Source organism: Megalopta genalis, chromosome 3 (genome assembly GCF_051020955.1).
Source record: "Megalopta genalis isolate 19385.01 chromosome 3, iyMegGena1_principal, whole genome shotgun sequence".
NCBI classification, from domain to species: Eukaryota; Metazoa; Arthropoda; class Insecta; order Hymenoptera; family Halictidae; genus Megalopta; species Megalopta genalis.
Window position 1 is genome coordinate 28,392,215 of NC_135015.1, and position 20,297 is coordinate 28,412,511.

Consider the following 20,297-nt stretch of genomic DNA (forward strand, 5'->3'; position numbering starts at 1 on the left):
GCTATATGATAGCCGAGGTCAAGACGAAACCAACGAACTGTAATATTGTGACCTTCATGTGACCTTAATGACAAATTTCGACTTTGACGAAAAATTCATAAGAGTAAAATTCATAAAATTCGTATAACTTTGACACAACCTTGTCTATAATTTTGTTATCACAAAAATTGTGAACACTGATAAACTGTAAACCTTGACATAACCATCTTTTCAGAGAGGTGACATTATCTTTTACAATCAAATAATGATGAATTTTTTAATCGTACTGAACTTGTATCCGTGTTTAGAATTTATTGTGTTTGCAGTCACTAGTCAAGATTATGGCAAGATTATGTCGAGGTTACGTCATGGTTACATGAATTTTATGAATTTTACTTTTGTGAATTTTTCATGCTGAAGGTCACGTGAAGGTCATAATATTTCAGTTCGTTAGTTTCGTCTTGACCTCGGCTATCATATAGCGATAATAGAAACATATTGTTCCATTTAAAAAATCATCCATGACCTTGAAATCTCACAAAATATGACCTTGAACAAATCGTTTTGCCTATCATAATATTTGCTGCTCAGAACCAACCAATGTTTTCCTCTCACATTTTGTTCTATTATAAATAACAAGCGAGATATTATAAATGCTCGAGTTAGGTGAGACGCACACACACACACACACCCTGTGTAATATAATACATATTATATGTATTATTATCGTTATATAGTACTTGTTATTGGTATATGTTATTATTATGTGTTATTATTATTGTTGCTGGTTATAATACATAACCTCAATGTCTCGGTACATGTTCCAACGTTTACGGACTAATTAAAAATTTTTCGAGGTTGCTGGTGACTCCGACGGTCCTTCTAGAATTAAATATAAAACTGAACAAATATCAGGTCAAATCCTAAATAATTTCCAATACAGCTAGATACAATCAATCGTTCGTATCTGTCCACTACGGGTCACCGGGACAAACAAATATTTGCTTTCGCTAAACAGATACGGGTTCGCAGTAAGTAAAATAAAGCCGAGAAAGTAAGTAAAAGAGAAACCAAAATAAATGTCTGACAAAGAAGCGTAAATTATCAATGACTATAAACCTAATAAAAGTACCTAATAAATATGACTGTATATCTAATAAATTAGTAAGCTTGAAGAATGCTCGCAGAAAGCGTAGGAATTACAAAAGAAATCTACTAAAAATCCCAGCATTTCTGTGCAAGCATAAGTAAACTTTTAGCTAACAGGTTAAGAAAGGAAGTTCGGAATTCCGAAAATATGCTCGATGCATAAAAGCGGAAATGCTTCGACGCGCGAAACCCGAAGAAATTCGGCAGCTCGCACGATTTAAATCCCAGGAAGCCCCTCGGATCCGAGGAAACAGGCTCCGACGGTCCAGCGGGGGTTGCCGGCTGAGGGCGCCGACAAGTGTAAACAGAATCAGAAACATCCCTTTCGGCGTCCACCCCCTCCCCTGGTCGGGGCTCGGCCCAATAATCGGCCGATCATACACCTTACAACTTTTCCACCCATTTTTCCGCGGCCGTCGACCGGGCTGGTGGGGGTCGCCGGTCCGCCGGAGGGGTTGTGGACGCCGGAGGGGGCTGCGGGGCTCGGTAGCACGGCAGCACCAGCAGCACCAGCCACCCGGCAGTTGTTCGGGGCTGTTTCGGCGCGTCAGTGCGCCGGGAGCGCTTCACGAGGTTGGACGCGCGTGCTCACGTACGTCTCGACGTCGTTTCCTCGTTTCCTCGCACGTGACGCGTTTTCCACTCGCGCGAGAGACATCGGGCCGCCCCTCTCGGAACGATTCCGCACACCCCCGCGGAATCACGGTTCGTCGCAGTGTACGTGACTCCGACCGAGGAAAGGGAAGAGAAAACCGTTGTCGCGCGAACCGGCCGACCTCTCGAGCCGAGCCGAGCCGAGGCTGCCTGCAGCCACGTTCCACAGAGTCCTGGGGCGAGCAGAAAGGACCGCTTTCACGGTGAGTGGACCTTCGTCCTGGATGTCGCGCTTCCGAACGGGTGGAGACACGTGACGGACGCCGCGCGTGCTCCAGCCTCGATCTCTGTAATTGGCCGGGCGTTTTTCCTTGGTCGCCACGGTTTCGCGATTTTACGAACGATCGCGTGGTCAGGGCTTCGGAATTTTCGTGTTATCTTCGCCTGGCAGGATACTTGTTCGGAAGATTTTGTTCGGGTGGCACAGGCAATTGTGCTGTAGTTCGCATTTCGACGAGGTAGATTTGTTTTCTGGATTTTCCTCGTGGTTTTTGGTTTCGTTTCGAGTTACCGGGCTTGTCGTTTTGATAATCGAGGGTATTTTACTGGGGTGGTATCGGATTTCTGGGTGTTTAGAAAAGCGTGTAGTTATTGTTGAGTCATTCTGCCGAATTTGTTTGGACGATTTTGATATTTCAGTTGGAAGGGTTGACGTTTAAATATTATAGTTATTTTATATTTTGTCGGGGTGGTTTCGGATTTGAGGGTATTTAGAATATCGTATAGTAATTGTTGATTCATTCTGCCAAATTTGGGTTGAAAGGGTTGTTGCTTAAATATTCGAGTCCATTTTGTCGGGGTGGTGTCGGATTTCAGGGTGTTTAGGAAATCGTGTAGTTATTGTTGAGTCATTCTGCCGAATTTGTTTGGACGATTTTGATATTTCAGTTGGAAGGGTTGACGTTTAAATATTATAGTTATTTTATATTTTGTCGGGGTGGTTTCGGATTTGAGGGTATTTAGAATATCGTATAGTAATTGTTGATTCATTCTGCCAAATTTGGGTTGAAAGGGTTGTTGCTTAAATATTCGAGTCCATTTTGTCGAGGTGGTGTCGGATTTCAGGGTGTTTAGGAAATCGTGTAGTTATTGTTGAGTCATTCTGCCGAATTTGTTTGGACGATTTTAATATTTCGGTTGAAGGGGTTGTCGTTTAAATATTACAGTATATTTTGTCGGGGTGGTGTCAGGGTTGTGTCGAATTTGAGGGTATTTAGAAAATCGTACAGTTATTGTTGATTCATTCTGCCAAATATGTTTGGACGATTATGATCTTTGGGTTGAAAGGGTTGTTGCTTAAATATTCGACTGCATTTTGTCGGAGTGGTATCTGATTTGAGAGTATTTAGAAATTGTGTAGTAATTGTTGTTTCATTCTGCCGAATTTGTTTGGACAATTTTGATATGTACATTGGAAAACGGTTAACGTTTTAGTATTACAGTATATTTTGTCGAGGTAGAGTCGGATTTGAAGCTATTTAGAAAATCGTATACTAATTGTTGATTCATTCTGCCAAATATGTTTGGACGATTTTGATATTTAGGTTGGAAGGGTCGACGTTTTAATATTACAGTATATATTATCGGGGTGGTATCGGATTTCAGGGTATTTAGAAAATCGTATAGTAATTGTTGATTCATTCTGCTGAATTTGTTTGGACGATTTTGATATTTGGGTTGAAAGGGTTGACGTTTTAATATTACAGTATATATTATCGGGGTGGTATCGGATTTCAGGGTATTTAGAAAATCGTATAGTAATTGTTGATTCATTCTGCTGAATTTGTTTGGACGATTTTGATATTTGGGTTGAAAGGGTTGTTGCTTAAATATTCGAGTGTATTTTGTCGGGGTAGTATCTGATTTGAGAGTATTTAGAAAATCGTGTAGTAATTGTTGATTCATTCTGCCGAATTTGTTTGAACGATTTTGATATTTGAGTTGAAAGGGTTGTCGTTTAAATATTATTATTGTTGATTCATTCTGCCAAATTTGTTTGGATGATTATAATCTTTGGGTCGAAAGGGTTGTTGCTTAAATATTCGAGTGCATTTTGTCGGGGTGGTATCGAATTTCGCGGTGTTCAGAAAGTAATGTAGCAATTGTTGATTAATTCTTCCGAATTGTTTGGAAAATTTTTAACTTTTAGTTTAGAAGGGTTGTTGTTTTAATATTGGAGTGGATTTTGTTAAGGTGGTTTTACATTAGAAGTTGTTTAGAAGATAATATAGTAATTGTTGATTAATTCTTCCGATTTATTTTGGTGTATTTTGATCATTTGGTTGAAAGGGTTGTCGTATAAATATTCAGGTGAATTCCAAGGTATTTAGAAAATAGATTCGTAATCGTTGATTAACTCTTCCGAATCTTTTTGGACGATTTTGATCTTTGGATCGGAAGGGTAGTCGCAAAAGTATTGGGGTAAATTTCAAGTTGTTTAAAAAATAATATAGTAATGTTGATTAATTCTTCCAAATCTTTTTGGACGATTTTGATCTTTGGATCGGAAGGGTAGTCGCAAAAGTATTGGGGTGAATTTTGTCGGGGTGGTATCGAATTTCAAGTTGTTTAAAAAATAATATAGTAATGTTGATTAATTCTTCCAAATCTTTTTGGACGATTTTGATCTTTGGATCGGAAGGGTAGTCGCTAAAATATTGGGATAAATTTTGTCAGAGTGGTATCGAATTCCACGGTGTTTCGAAAATAGTTTCATAATTATTGATTAATTCTTCCGAATCTTTTTTTGGACGATTTTGATCTTTGAAAGGTTTATTATTTAAATGTTGCAGTGAACTTTGTCAGAGGGCAGTATCGAATTCTAAGGCGTTTAGAAAATAGTTCAGTAATTGTGTATTAATATTTCCGAATCTTCTTGGTCGATTTTGATCGAAAGGGTTTGTCGCTTAAAGATGACATTGAATTTCATCGGAACGGTATCGAATTCCAAGGTGTTTCGAAAATAGTTTCGTAATTATTGATTAATTCTTCCGAATCTTTTTTTGGACGATTTTGATCTTTGAAAGGTTTATTATTTAAATGTTGCAGTGAACTTTGTCAGGGGGCAGTATCGAATTCTAAAGCGTTTAGAAAATAGTTCAGTAATTGTGTATTAATATTTCCGAATCTTCTTGGACGATTTTGATCGAAAGGGTTTGTCGCTTAAAGATGACATTGAATTTCATCGGAACGGTATCGAATTTCAAGGTGTTATGAAAATAATCTAGCAATCGTTGATCCGCTTTCCCGAATTTTCTGAAGGGCCGTCGTAGGTGAATCATTATGGTGTTGGGTTGATTTAGTAGGATTGTTGTTTGGCGGGTCGAGTGGGTTTTGCGGAGGTGTAAGAGGTTTAAGGGATGCTCAGAATGTCTGATTTCGATTTTGTACGGCTGGAGGGAGCGTTTCGGAAATATCTGTGTAAAGGTCTGTGGAAACGGTCGGGAAGCTTTTGATGCGATGAGTAGCTTTGCTTTGCTTGGAGAATGATTTCGAAACGTTTAGGGCGAAATTGGTGGAAGTAGTTGCAAGAGAAACATTTTGAAAGGGATAGATGGAGAAAGAGAGACATTGAGAGAGAGAGAGAGAGAGAGAGAGAGAGAGAGAACTGAAAGATCAACCTCGAAGAATCTCTTAGAGATCAATTCCCTTTGTCGAGCGGTTTCTATCTGTTTGGTGGAAGATTTCGTAATAATTCAGAAAAGTAAGGTAAGAAACGTTCCGAGAAATTGATAACTGAAAGTGTGTACACATTCGGAGTCGAGGTAGACCACGAAACACTTGGGATTCCAAGGAGAATTTTAGAAAGCATTTTCTTCCGTTGAGTACATTTTATGGGACTGCAGGAGAATTTATGGCAGAGGGCTAGAAATATTCAGGAAGTGGGCTACCGAAACATTTGCTGGGAGACAGGCAGAAATATTTATAGATGAAAGTAGCTGTCAACAAAACTGTAACGCCGCGCGTATACGTTTTCGTTTCATTCGTCTTTATTCGTCTTTATCCGTCTTTATCTATCTTTATTTTACGAGTAACGTGGCTCGGTTTAAAAGACTGTAATTATTCACCCATTACCTGTCAAATTTGTCTTCTTAAATTTTCGACAATAATAGTTACGTACGAAAAGTTGTGTAGCAATATAATTATATTCAAATTGTGTTTCTTAAAATATTTTATATTTTTTAAAAAGTACCAATTGGCGATTGTGACAGGTTACACTAATAAAAGAAAAAAGAGAAAAGTTCTTTCTTATTGTATGAAAAACAAAAAAACTGAGCAAGGAACACATAGTTACTATAATCTCTAAATTACATATTTACGTGTATTTAATTATAATTAAATATATAATATATTATATTATATATCTATAGTATATATTAATTATAATTAAATATAATATGTATTTACGGTATTTAATTATAATATAAAAATCAAACCAAAAATATCACGCTTCAAATATGACAATTTTCTTGCGTTCAACTTACGGATGATTTCCGAATTTGTTCACTTGTTGAAAAGAAACGAAACACAAAATACACACCGACTGCTATAAAAAACTATTTACTCGTGTGTACAAAATGACGTTAAACTGTCAAACGCGCCTGACATATTCTTCGCGCCAAGCGGCGCACGTAAAATTCCAAAATCCCTCAAAACGGGGATCGCGGCAGTTAACGTGTTAATGATCAAAGGGGTAATAAGATTGCATCGTTTGCGGAGATTAAGAGACAGAGAACGAGACACGCGCTCATCCGTCATAGTTCGCGCAGCATATAATATGTTATAATACTATTAAAACGATCGCGCGAGTGCTCGACACCGTCGTCGAGTAAGATCGACGTTACTCAGCTCCTAATTAATAATATCCGGCGGCAAGAGACTTTTCTACACCACAAGAAGGCACCGTCTATAAAATAAAGACGAAGCACGATTAAGCGGTGAAAAAATCGCGGTGACCCGGTCGATGCGACCGGCAGAACGAATTCTCTCCTGACAACGATAAACCCGGTAATTGAATTGCAAGCTGATATTACAGCTCGGCGAGAGCGAGCGGCGCGCTCGATGCATTGCCAACGTCATTTCATAATTCCGGGGCACGCGTCCTCCGTCAAAAACCTTAATTTATTAATTTTAATTGTAATTGTCGGGCGGACAAGGGTCGCGGCCGAATTGGACGGCGCTCGGGGCCGCGTTAATTGTACAATTATTTTCTCGGAACGTCAATAAGCGAGCTGTAATTATCGGCGGGCAGAGGACAGAGGTGATTATTAATCCCATTAGTGTCCCGTCAATCACCCGCAGTTTTTCCGAAGCCCGTCCCGTTTCATCGATCATCGATCCGCGGGGACGATTAAAACCGGCGCGCCGGTTTCGCACGCGAGATCGCCATCCAGCACGTACGTAACGTCTCATTCCGAGAAACCGAGGCGTTGTCGCTAATTTTCCGTTCTCCTCTCGTCGATCATCCTCAAAGACCCGTGACACGGCCGCGCACAGGCCCCGGAACGTTGAGGGGGGATCTTATCGCGAGGCCGACAAAAAAAGCAGCCGCGAAACTCGAAAGCGAAACCATTACGTCTGGCCGGCCGACACGAACGCTTTATTACCGCTTCTTTTTATTTTTTATTTTCTCCTCTTACCGCCCTATCGCGCCGCATCTCTCCCGTGCCTCGATCGCGACTATGTTATTTTTTCGCGGCCGAATGACGCGCGACGGCCTCCGTGTTTCCCTGGAAACATTTCTCCGTCACCTTCTGACACCGTTTCGCTATTATTTAGCGTTCCGCGTTTTTTAATAGCCGCGCGAAACGAATCTGACCGGTCGCTCACGTCACGTTCGATTAAATCCCCGGCACTCGCCGGATTATTCTGATACAACGACCGCGGCAGCAACTCGCCGCGAACCGTAACGGAAGTCGTTGCACAGCCGCGAGATTTTATTGGGATCGACAAGCGAACGTTCCTCCGTTCTCATTCGCGCGTTCCGCGCGATCGCCTCGCAGCGTTAATCATTGAATTTTCGCGAAACATTTTCGCGTACAATTCGTCTCTGCGCGGAGTGAAAAACCAACGGCGCAAACAGGTTCTCTCCTTTCTCCCGTTCCGCAATTTCAGACGGCAGCTCGGCCGGAACGTAGCTTAATGGACAAACTGTCGACAAATTGGCCGGCGCTCGACGTCCATCAAAATTTCTAGCAGCGATCGGCGAACAAAGGAATCCGCATGTCGGCTCATTTTTCTCCGCGGGCGCTGGAATATTCGAAAAGTTTGAAAGATTAATGCTCTCTCTCTTCTCGATGGCCGACGAGTTTCCGCGAATTTTCGTCGGTCGCCGAGATGAACGCGCGCCGGGCCGAGTCGGGCCGAGTCGGGCACGTGTCGCCGGGCGCGTCCCCGGCCGGTGTTTAAAGGTGAAAAACCGGCCCGGTGAATCGCGAATGACGTGACTTTCGATGCGGCGGCGTCGGCCGCCAACAGGTGGAGGGCCATTAAAACGGAACGACGCTGTAACGGCGCGGCGATCGACGCCGCCGTTGCTAAATTGCCGAATTAAACGCGTCGGAACGCGGCGCGGGGTCGGCTGCTTCGGCAAAGGTGCGACCCGAATGCCCGGGAATATCGAGAGGGTGGCGAGGGGGTTGTTTGGTTTTCTTGATGGCCGACCCGCGACCCGCCGATCAATCGACCAATTAACGCGGATTACTTTGCAGCAAGCAGTCGGCCGCGTTTCCCGCGCGAGTTCGTATCATTCTTCGACGAACTCCTTTAAATTTTCAACGAATTAACGCTTTGCCACTTCGAGCGGCGAGTTCCGCGGCGCCGTTAACACTAGATTTACGGAGCAGGAAGAACAGCTCTGAAATTCTACTGTTTCGTTATCGATATTTAAACGATTAAGTAAACATTGTCGTGCAATAACGATGAATTATTTTCACCGCGTACGAATTTATTTGGGACAAAGAAGTGCTTGGCAACGCAGCTGCGAAACATATCGTAGTGCAAGGGGTTATTTAGGTCACACTGTTTATATATGTTATATATGCTTTTTTACACATGTTTTGTACATATGTTTTTGTAACTAGTTAGCTGAAGCGAGCGTCGTAATGTGATCTGAACATTGTAAATGCGACAATTTCTATTTCACACTTATGCAATTAATTCTACAGAGTGTCCCAAAAATGTTTTATAATCCGGAAATGGGAGATTCCTGAGGTCATTTGAAGTAACTTTTTCCTTTACAAAAATTTACTCCGACACATCGTTCACGAGTTATTAAGAAAAAAACATTGACCAATGAGATCTGGTGCTGGTGCGAGGCGGCCGAATCAATGAGCGGAACTGAGCTTCGTGCGCTTGTTGGCTGGACCGCCTCGCGCCAGCCAAGTTCGTCTCTCATTGGTCACTGTTTTTCGTTAATAACTCGTAAACAAAGCCACGGATTGCATTTCCGCTAAGGAAAAAGTTGCTTCAAATGACCTTAGGAACCCGTCATTTCCGGATTGCGAGACATTTTTGGGACACCCTGTATAAGCAACTGATATACTATATCGGAATCTGAACAAGAGCAAGCAAAGTCAATAAACGTGACTCCGACATGATGATGATGATGATTGACACTAGATTTACTGTGCACAAAAAACAGCTGTTTTATAGTAGTAATTTATTATATTATTATATTAATTTATTATATTAATTTATTATATTAATTTATTTAATATAGTAGTAAAAATCAGAATAAATCTCTTATTGTTACTTTATAAAAGTAACAATAAGAGATTTATTCTGAAAAGTTTATAAAAGTAACAATAAGAGATTTATTCTGATTTTTGACAAGTGTTATTGTAACATTTACCGTAGTAAGCAACACGTGAATTGAATAAATAACTCATAAATGTATCTTCACGATATGAATAAACGTAAATTAACAACTTAATGATCCGTCATTTTGACGGGTTCCGTAAATCTGGTGTTAAAAACTGCTGCATCGCGTTTCAATATAATTTTGACATTATTAAATCGATTTACGTATAAAATCTGCTAAATCTGTAACTGTTGCAAAATACGAGTCGCTAAATGCAATTTCATATGTCTAAAGTGCATTAAATTATATAAAATGGAAATACTGTAGGTCGAATAAATTATTTCGAATTTCGAGTTAAAGTGTCCCCGAATGCGGAGGATTAACACATTGAGCGCAGCGTTGGTCGCATATGGGCGACACTAATTTTTTGACCAATTTCGAAAATTCATTTTCGTTGTAATATGTACAGTGGCCCACAAAAGTGTTCGTATACCTTTTAAAACGCAATAAACTGTTTCGAAACTGAAGTAAGTGACTTGAATTTCTTTTAGATGATTGCGAAGAAGCTGAAAAGCTTTCTTTTTTTTAAATTTTGCCATTACTTGAAATGAAACTAAAAGATTAGAAATCTTTGTTCATTAATTTTTTTATCTGTGACTATAACGAAAATTTTAAAAATGCCTTTCGTTGATCTCGGTAACTTATATGCGTGCTGAAAATTTTAATCGAAATCGACTGATGTTTCGGATTGAAAGGAATTCTAACGTCACTCAGTATCATAAATTTTAACTTCCTAGTTTCGGTCCGATTAATTAAATTGCTTTGATTTTGTGTTTGCGAATTCTAGTGATTCATTGTCAGCGCTGAACGTAACAACACGTTAACAACGTTTGGATATACATATCTCCTACTGATTTTAATGGCACCGGCTCAAGCATCGGAATTTGCTTGGCAGCGCAATTTCATTTTAAACAAATTGTTCAGAAATTCTAATGTATGTTGTTATGGCAAGACCTTGTAAAATTGCCGGCGACCAATATACTAACATTGTTCAATAATAAATATATATAATATATATAATAATATGAATAATAATATATAATATATATACTTATTATACAACAATGTTAATACATTGTTGACCGGCAATTTTACAATTTTCAATTTTAGAATATATATCAACAATGTTGGTCATTGGTCAACAACGTATTAACATTGTTGAATAAAAAACATTGTTGAAAATATTATATATATTTATTATTATTATATATGTTTATTATAATAATATTGTTGCAAAATATCCTCGAGCCACAGGCAACGGAGAACACAATACCGCAGCGTGCTTACGTTTACAGGAAGAGTTGAACCCGAAACGAGCCCAGAATATAATTCGGGATTAAATGAATGGAACAGCGGTCGTAATTAACAAGTTAGACCCGCCGAAATACGGCAAGTGGTTAAAAGAAAAAGCGCAGACTCTTGCGCAACCCGTGCATCTCGTTACGGATTGCAGAAAATTAATCAAGAAAATCCCGCGGTCTAATTATAACGCATCGAAGCCGAGCTGGCGCGCGTGCAAAAAAAAAAAAGAAAAAGAAAAAAGAAAGAAAAACGCCGTGGATCGTTAAAATTATGCATTCCGTCTTCTTCTTGCTTTCTTTTTCTTTCCCGTTCGATCAAGCTGCTCGGAGTCGAACGTAAGTTACGCGACAAAACGGGAAAAAAGAAAAGAAAAAGAAACGGGATCAGGTACATATAATTCGCTTGACGCACGGTAATTCCTCTTGACCGGGGACGGTTCGCCGTTGCGGAAAATTTCCCGCCGATTAATATGGAAAGTTTCGGCTGCAATGAAATTCGGTCCCCGTATCAAAGAGGTCCGACGGAAGTCCGTGGAAAATAAACATCCGAGTCCGCCGCGGACTCGAAAAACAGCGAGAGAAGTACTCGAACAAGTTCGGCCCTGGAGAGCCAACAAGCTCGGCCGCGTGCAGATTTATATATATTCGCGTGCACATGCCGAAAGAAGCACGGCAACGTTTAATTGGCCGGCGAACTCCCGCGGAACGTTTATTTAACCTGGGAATTCCGGGCGCGGCCGTCAAAGGCGTCGATAAACTGTTTCTTTCGCGGCAGCTGCGAAATTTTCGGGATCACATTGACCCAGAAATAGGGGCTCGTTTGATCGTCTTTTCGCCGGGTTCCCGCACCGAATCAGTCGGCCCCGCTCTAGCCGGCTGCGTGCAAACATTTTTCCAGGCGTTGTTTGCACGGCTCGGCTTGACTCGACTCGAACTGCGACCTAAATATTAATGTTCCACGTTATTAGTCACCGTTCCTCGGCTGTTTACCGACAGCTCGTTAAACGCTCGACACGTTCCTCGGAGGCCTCCGAGTAAACCTCCTCCGCGTTCTTTCGTCCCGCCTCGCCGCGGTTCCAACGGGCCGCCGATAACACGCCACACCGCAGTTTGTTATCATTCGCGGACAGAACCGGGACTGTTTCGTTCTAGCTGTGGACGACGCGTCGCGTGAGAACCCGGCCGGCTGCTAAAAAGGCGGAATACCTTCGTTGAAATTGTCGCCATGTCTCTTGATTATCCGAATTAACGAGGCCGCGCCCTCGGGACACCGACTTGCGATATAATGGAACGTCTGGCCGTCGCTTCGGTAACGATAAGCGACCGTCATTTTATAATGTCTCGGAATATACAGGGTGTCCCGAAATTATGGTACTTGCGGGAAACGAGGCGTTCCTGAGGACATTTGAAGCAACTTTTTCCTTAGCGAAAATGCAATCCGCGGCTTCGTTTACGAGTTATTAACGAAAAACACTGACCAATGCGAGATCGCGCACGGCTGACGCCCCGCCCTCACGACTACTGCCGCTGCATCAAACGGTCATCAGCGCGACGCAATGTTGGCCGCGAGAGCGGAGCGCCGGTCGGGCTCGCCTCTCATTGGTCACCGTTTTTCGTCAATAACTCGTAAACGAAGCCGCGGATTGCATTTTCGCTGAGGAAAAAGTTTCTCCAAATGATCTCAGGAATCCCATAGTTCCCGATTCTGAGTGACTTTTGAGACAAAATGTGAAAATTCAAAAATTGAATTGGAGCCAACTGTTTGGGAAAAAATATCGCTGTGCGCCGTTGCCCAAAATTCGACGAGATAACATCGCGTTCAAGTGCGGCACACATCGGCGCCGAAATTAGGAGGGCCGTGAAAAACAGAGTTCAGCGAATTATGCTCGCGCCTCGGCACGTGAAATCTCTGGCTGCCGAATGAGGCTCTTGGAACTTTTGCCGTTCATCGAGGATACTTGATGCGATTAACGTAATAACAACCGCCCCTGCGGAATATTTACGGTGCAAGTTGCACGACAGAAGCCACAGAGCTGTTAACATAATTATAGGACGCCCTGTAGAGCAACTGTCGAGAATTTTACTCTCGAATGGACCACTGGCCCGCGAGGCAGGGCCCGCTAGGAAACCTTGCCGATGAGTCCCCAAGCGGGACCAGGCCGGAACCGCTCGCTTTCTTTTCCTGCACTCCGTCATTTATTTAGCTCACCTCGAAACGGAACGCAAACCTCTCCGATCGGTGCTCCGAATCTTCGCTTCGCTGGCGCGAACACGCGCGTCGTACACGCGGAAATAATCGCGCTTATAACAGATTATGCTTTGTCCGGGGCATGCGGGAGATACTTACGGCGGCGAAAGTTTCCCCGTGGGAAATTAGCGCGGGCGGTCTTTAAAATTTAATTTCGTATTAAAGGGCGATCCGAGTTGCGAAGTAGCTAATTTCTTCGAACGGCAAAAAAACGTGTTGCGAAATCCCGGGCAAGTGCGGGGGATCGGAGACGAGCACCGCCGCACTTCCGCCCGTTATTTTTCTCGTTTTCTGTTGCCGGTTCCGCCACGGAGCCTGGAGGCGCCGTCATTTTGCTTCTAATTATTATTATTTCCTCCGCGATGCAGCCACGGAGGAACGATAGAAGCGGAACGACTGGGTTGCTCTCCATCGAATGACGATTCTGAAAAGACTCGGGACAGCTACCCTCGCAATGCGAATCGGTTTGTCACACATCGGTTTGCATCTTCGACCCTAAAGCCTCGTTTCCACTGGCTTCGCTCGATACCGAACGGCTCGGAAGGCCGAATGTCGGTATTCTTTGACCCTAAAGCCTCGTTTCCACTGGCTTCGCTCGATGCTAAACGGCTCGAAAGGCCGAATGCCGGTATTCTTCGACCCTAAAGCCTCATTTCCACTAGCTTTGCTCAATACCGAACGGCTCAAAAGGCCGAATGCCGGTATTCTACGACCCTAAAGCCTCGTTTCCACTGGCTTCGCTCTATTCCGAAAGGTTCGAAAGGCCAAACGCCAGTATTCTTCGACCCTAAAGCCTCGTTTCCACTGGCTTCGCTCTATTCCGAAAGGCTCGAAAGGCCAAACGCCAGTATTCTTCGACCCTAAAGCCTCGTTTCCACTGGCTTCGCTCTATTCCGAAAGGCTCGAAAGGCCGAACGTCGCTATTCTTCGATCGAGCGTTCGGCTTCGTCGCTCCTCCTCTCGCGTTATCGAACAAACAAACTTCCGCTGCTGTCCGGTGTTTCTCCTATGATCGCAGGCATTGATCGATATCGGTCGAAGACGGTGACAAAGGTGAACGACGGGTTGCAGCGAGACCGAGTGAGAGGGAATAATGACAGTATACGGAAAAATGACCGTCTCACTCGGTCTCGGTACTATCCGTCGTTGACCTTTGTCACCGTATTCGACCAATATCGATCACTATGTGCGATTATTGGAGGGACTGCAGCAGAAATAGGCTGTGCCTTCTTCTCGTGGAAGAATGGTACATCGGTTCTACTTCCGGACACTTTAAACTATACTTTAAAGGCGACCCTCTGTTTGCTCGAATTCGTTCAAAATGAAAATATGAACCAATATTATCGTAAAATTGTTAGCAAGGAGAGTAACTTATAAAAAGTAACTTTTGTAAACGTCAGTAAGAAGTAACTTTCCTAAACTTTCTTTTTACGAATTACGTCATTCTTTTCATCAATTGACACATCATCACATCAGCTAGCAGTACTTTTGGAGAGAATTTTGGGACTTATTAATCTTGCCCCGGATTCTACTTTGGGACCGAAACTGTTCCTCATGCCGATGACTTAGCCTCGCTTGGCGCGATTTGGCTCGATAGAAAACGAATCATAGCGTTCGGCTTGTCAAGAGGAACTCTAATCTTCTGAAATGACGCTGAAGAGATGCGAAACGCTTCGAGCTTGTTTATCGTTGCCCACTCTCCTGCCCAATTGGCCGTGTCGACGCGGTGGAAACGCGTATTTTATAAGATTATTTGTTCGGCTCGTTCGATTGGCAGAGTCGCGCGGCTTAGGCTGCCAGTCCAAGCCAGTGGAAACAATCCTTAATCGACGCGGACGATCGTCAGGTCTGGCCGCTGCTCGCGGATTCAATTCCCGCGCGGCTCTCCGCATCGCGAGATCTGCCGCGGCCCGATCGTAATAACAGAAAGCAATTTTAATCGGAATCGAGCGGAGCGTGGGTGGGTCCGAGGCCTCGTTCTATCATCCGGCGCGGTGCGGCGCGGCGCGGCGAAATTAATCACCTTCACCGCTACTCAATTTCCGTGGGAAAACGCGCGGGCCGGCGGTGTTCGCGGAATTGAACTGTCTTGCCGTTCTTCCGCTAAATCAATTCGTTATCGCGATAGCAAATTGTTGCACAGTTGACAAAATTAATCTCCAATCCGCGCCAGCGCCCGACTACCGCCCCCGCGCGCCCGTTTCGTTGCAAATAAATTTCGACCGGGCTCGAATTATACCGGGCCGATTGTGCCACGGCATCGAGCGGATATCGGCGATCCAGCCGGATAAATAATACTTCCGCCTTATAGCCGACGGCCCAGAACTCGCCACACGCCGCTTCAAACCGGACAATACGCTCGACAAAATCCTTCTGACAGCCGTTGACGAATTTATCTGCTGGCTCTACGTTTTTCCCGGCGATCGTGAGACTTGCCGGGCCTCGCTGTCTGTCTCGCGGCATTTTACATAGGCTTGTTTCACTGGTAACAATAATTTGGAAGGGAAAGAACGCGTGTTCTGGAAGCTGTCACCGTTTGTCGAGGCTGCAGTAATGTCTCCCTAACCGATGCTCAGATTGCGCAGAGACATGGACAATTTGGGAAGTGGAGATACGAATATCCGAGCCTCGCAGCTAGTTTTTTTTATAGTTGTCGACAATTCGTCACTATAAAAATGAACCGCGAGGATCGAATAATCGTATCTCCTCTTCCTAAATTGTGTCATTTTTGTGGATAATCTGAGCGTCAATTGGAGAGACATTACTGTATTGTGTTCGCAAGAAAGTAATTTCAGTTTGCAACAATTGATAGTATTGTGTTTGCATTGTCATTCTTTTGTTAAGGGTATAATTTTTTTGTCTTCAGCTTTGATAGTCGACACGTTTAGGTTACTATAGAAACAAATTCCGTGTAGTTTTGTTTTTACAACTGATAGTTTGCTGTCGATTTTAAGATGGAGTGCGAAAATCAACATTTTCAACACATTTGGATTTTTTATTTTCATAAACGCAAGAATCACAAAGGCAAGAAAGCGGTTGAGGATCGCAAAGAGATATGTGAAGTTTATGGCGTCGATTTCAATAAAAACGATAGCCTCGAATCGCGCTTGATTAAGTTTTTTACCGATAAGGAGCGGAAGTTTTATGAGCGCGGAATCGCGAAGTTGCCAAAAATAAGGCAAAAGGTCGTCGAGCAAAATGGAAAATATTTGACTGATTAACGCGTTAACGCTCAGCGTGAATCGGTAGAATTTCTCCTGGCGCCACGAAGCAAAAAGAAATTACAAAAGACTATAACGTATTGTCCTGAGTGTCTAGAGTCGCCCCAATTAAGTTCACAATGTTTCAACGAATTCCATGGTAACTAATAAAATGTTATAATATTCTAAAAATGAATTTAAATATAAGTACAATTTATTAGTATAAAACTGCGAAAACATAGCCGTCACCCAGATATGGGTGACGTGGGGTTCAACGTGTTGAAGTTCATTTCTTGTGTGGAAAAAATTGAGAGCTATATTTTTACATTGAAATCCCGAAATTCGAATTCGAAATTCGAAATGAGACTGATAGTTTTCTGTCAATTTTAACGTGGAGTGCAAAAATGAACATTTTCGACACATTTTACTTTTTTGCACCAACGGATTATCATTTATTTAGAAGTTTACAAAACCTTTTAAATGCTAAAAATTTCAATAACAACCTCGACTCGCACTTGATTGAGTTTTTTAGTAGACCAGAAGTTTCACGAGCGCGGAATCATAAAGTTACCAGAAAGATAGCAAAAGCTCATCGAACAGAATGGAAAATATTTGACTGATTAAATTTCATTTCCCGTATAGAAAAAAATTGAGTTTTATTCCACGCTGAAACACCGAAATTACTATCCTGCCAACCCAATAGAACGATCGCAGGATGTTTGAGAAATTTCCGGCGAGAGGATCGAAGGAATTCGAGAATGCTTTCGCGGGGAGCGTGAACTGTGGTGCACCGGCGTGGGCGGAGCACAGCGAGGTTGAAGTTCGGTTTAATCGCACTTTGTGCAACTCTGATCGTTAGGTCTCGAAGATCATCGCTCGGGATCCTCGGATCCGCGCGACTGTTTCTTTTTCTCCGGGCGATTCGTTCCGGTCCTTTTCTTGCGCGTTACGGAAAAAGTTGGCCGGGGACGGGGCAACTTCGGCGCCCGAGATACATGGGCCCTATAATTGGAAGATGTTTGTTCCGGCATGATCGTTTGATATTACCCGCCGCGGAGATAGCATTAATCATCGGCGGCTACCCGGGAATCCTTTCGTAAATTGGCCGACGCAGAAAATGGAGGACGATGCGTTCCATTACCGAGTGCATACAGCCGGCCGGAATTTGTCCGATAATTTTTCATTAGTCCGAGAATTGAATCCTCCGGAAAATAAACTCCGTGGCCGGTGTTCCTTCTTTTTTATTTTCATTTTTTACCTTTAATAAGCCTCCCGGGAATCCCTTTAATAAGGACGCATAATTCGTGGGACCGGCGGGCCGTCGTTTTCTTTATTTTGTCTGAAGCAGCTTCGCAAAATACACGATTATCCTGGGACCGCGAACGATAAAAATAAGCTGGCGGGCGCCTATCCCCGGGCCGGGCCGGGCCGGGCCGTGTCCGGGAAATGTTAATTTCATAAAGAATGAAAAACCGCGGCTCTCGGTAATCGGGCGGAACGCGCTTCTTAATTTCAACATTGCTGTTTCCATAAATTGCCGCGCCACCGAATTAACCTAATTCTATGTTCGCGCCGTTTGAGAAATAATCAGCGCGCGAGAATTAAACTACCTTCTTAATTTTCGACGTGCCTGGCACCGGAACCTAATCCAGTTTTAATGTTTCGCCCTGTTCCTGACGTGAAACATTACGCCGGCGTGTACATAAATTATGCTTTCTTCCGGCCCGCTGCACGAATGTTCGTCCGACGGAAATTTTCTCAGACGTTTCGAGAGGGACGAGGTGGGAGGAGCTGATGCATAGGGAATAAATTAACGCTACACGATAATGACTCCCTAACTGACGCTCGGATCGTGCACAAAAATGGACAATTTGGGAAGAGGAGACACGATTTTTCGAGTCTTAGGGCACATTTATATAGTTGCCGATTGTCAGCAATTATAAAAAACGAGATGCAAGGTTCAAATAATCGCATCTCCTGTTCCCAAATTGTCCTTTTCTGTGTACAATCTGAGCGTCGATTAGAGAGACATTACTATATACAGTGGTCCAAAAAAGTGTTCATATACCTTTTGAAACGCAATAACTTTTTTAAAACCGATTTAAGTCACTTGAATTTTTTTTAGATGATAGAGGGACTAGTCTACTAGACCATGAATAAAATGTTTTTTTTTTAAATTTTGCTATTACTTGAGATGATAGAAAAAAATAAGAAACTCTCGTTTCTCAACTTTTTTGTCTGAGCCTGTAAAAAAAATTTTTAAAATGTCTTTCGTCGATCTCGGTGACATATATGTGTGCTGAAAATTTCATCGAAATCGGTTAACCCAGTTTCGATCTACAGACATTGAAAGATTATAAAAACTGCAGATTTCTTAGAATTTTCAACATGCACATAAGTTACCGAGATCTACGAGAAACACTTTTTAAATTTTCACTATAGGCACCAGTTTTGGTCAAAATCGTGATAAAATTGCGACTTTTATCATCTTTAATTTGTTATAACTCATAACAACGACAACTGATTTCGATAAAATTTCCGTTATAGGCTCAGATAAAAGAGTTAAAAAACGAGAGATTTTTACTTTTTCGTAATTCCAAATGTAATGAAGCAAAATTAAAAAAGAAAGCATTTCAGTTATCACCTTTTATTTTTCTTTGGTAGTAATTGTTTTCCAAGTAATAGTAAAATTCAAAAGGTCATTCTGGTCATCAATTAGACTAGTCCCGCTACCATCTAAAAAAAATTCAAGTCACTTAGACCAGTTTTAAAAAAGTTATTGCGTTTTAAAAGATGTACGAACACTTTTTTGAGCCACTGTGTATTTATTTATACATACAGAGTGTCCCGAAAATGTCTCGCAATCTGGAAATGGGAGGTTCCTGAGGTCATTTGAAGCAACTTTTTCCTTTGCGAAAATGTTTTCCGAGGCTTCGTTTACGAGTTATTAACGAAAAACGCTGACCAATAAGAGGTGAGCTCGGCTGGCGCGCGACGGCCCAGCCAACGAGTGCACGGAGCCCAGTTCCGCTCATTGGCTCGGCCGTCTCGCGCCAGATGATCTCGCCTCTGATTGGTCACTGTTTTTCGTTAATAACTCGTAAACGAAGCCGCGGATTGCATTTTCGCTAAGGAAAAAGTTGCTTCGAATGACTTCAGGAATCCCCTACTTTCGGATTGCGAGACATTTTTGGGACACCCTGTATAGCACCAACGTGGTGCCACCGGCGCTTGCCCGACAGTTTTCGCGTGGCACCAACGTAGTACCAGCGGATAGCATAGCGTTAATAACACGCTATAATAAAGAAAATTCGAAAGAATTAATTCGATGCAGAGGACAACGTATCCGTCGCGACCGAAAAAGTCAGGAGAAAGCTGAAAGGAAAGAATCGCCCGGGAAAAAGAACTTCGGGAAAAGCTATCGACGAATGGATCGATGACAAGAGAAAATTAGCGAAAAGCTAAAGGAGAAAAGAAAGGGTTCGAACACGCTGCTGTCGCAGGAAACCGTAGGGAAAGTTGGTGGAAAGAAAGTGACGGGAACGCGAGGAGAATGGAGAAAGTAGCCAGGGTGGAGGGGGGAAGTTCGGAAGCTTTGAAGAATCCAAGAAAATCCTAAAGAGAATTGGCATCACGTCGAATGAAAAGAGAAGAAACACGGGGACAAAGAATTGACTGGATAAAATAGATAAAATGGAGGAAGACCGATGCTCGAGATGAAATTCGCGCGAGAAGACGGCAGAATAGAGAAAACAAATATACGAAGATCTGTTTCGCTGGCAGGGGAATGTCCGATTATCGGGGAACTGCAGCAATCTTGGCCTGGTTCGAGGCATCTGGCGCAGTTTAATTGGTGTCCCACGATACCCGGAATTCATCGAGTCGACAAACTTGCCGAGAACAAT

General features: G+C 42.8%; 1 protein-coding gene across 1 annotated transcript in view; it reads left to right on the forward strand.

The window, feature by feature from the left end:
• The first annotated feature begins 1,666 nt into the window (after positions 1-1,666).
• LOC117222094 (disintegrin and metalloproteinase domain-containing protein 10) overlaps positions 1,667-20,297 on the forward strand; it is a 438,103-nt gene continuing 419,472 nt past the window's right edge. Inside the window, exon 1 of the mRNA XM_033473591.2 lies at positions 1,667-1,985. The gene's annotated coding sequence lies outside the window, so the exon portion shown is untranslated. The remainder of the gene's footprint in view (positions 1,986-20,297) is intronic.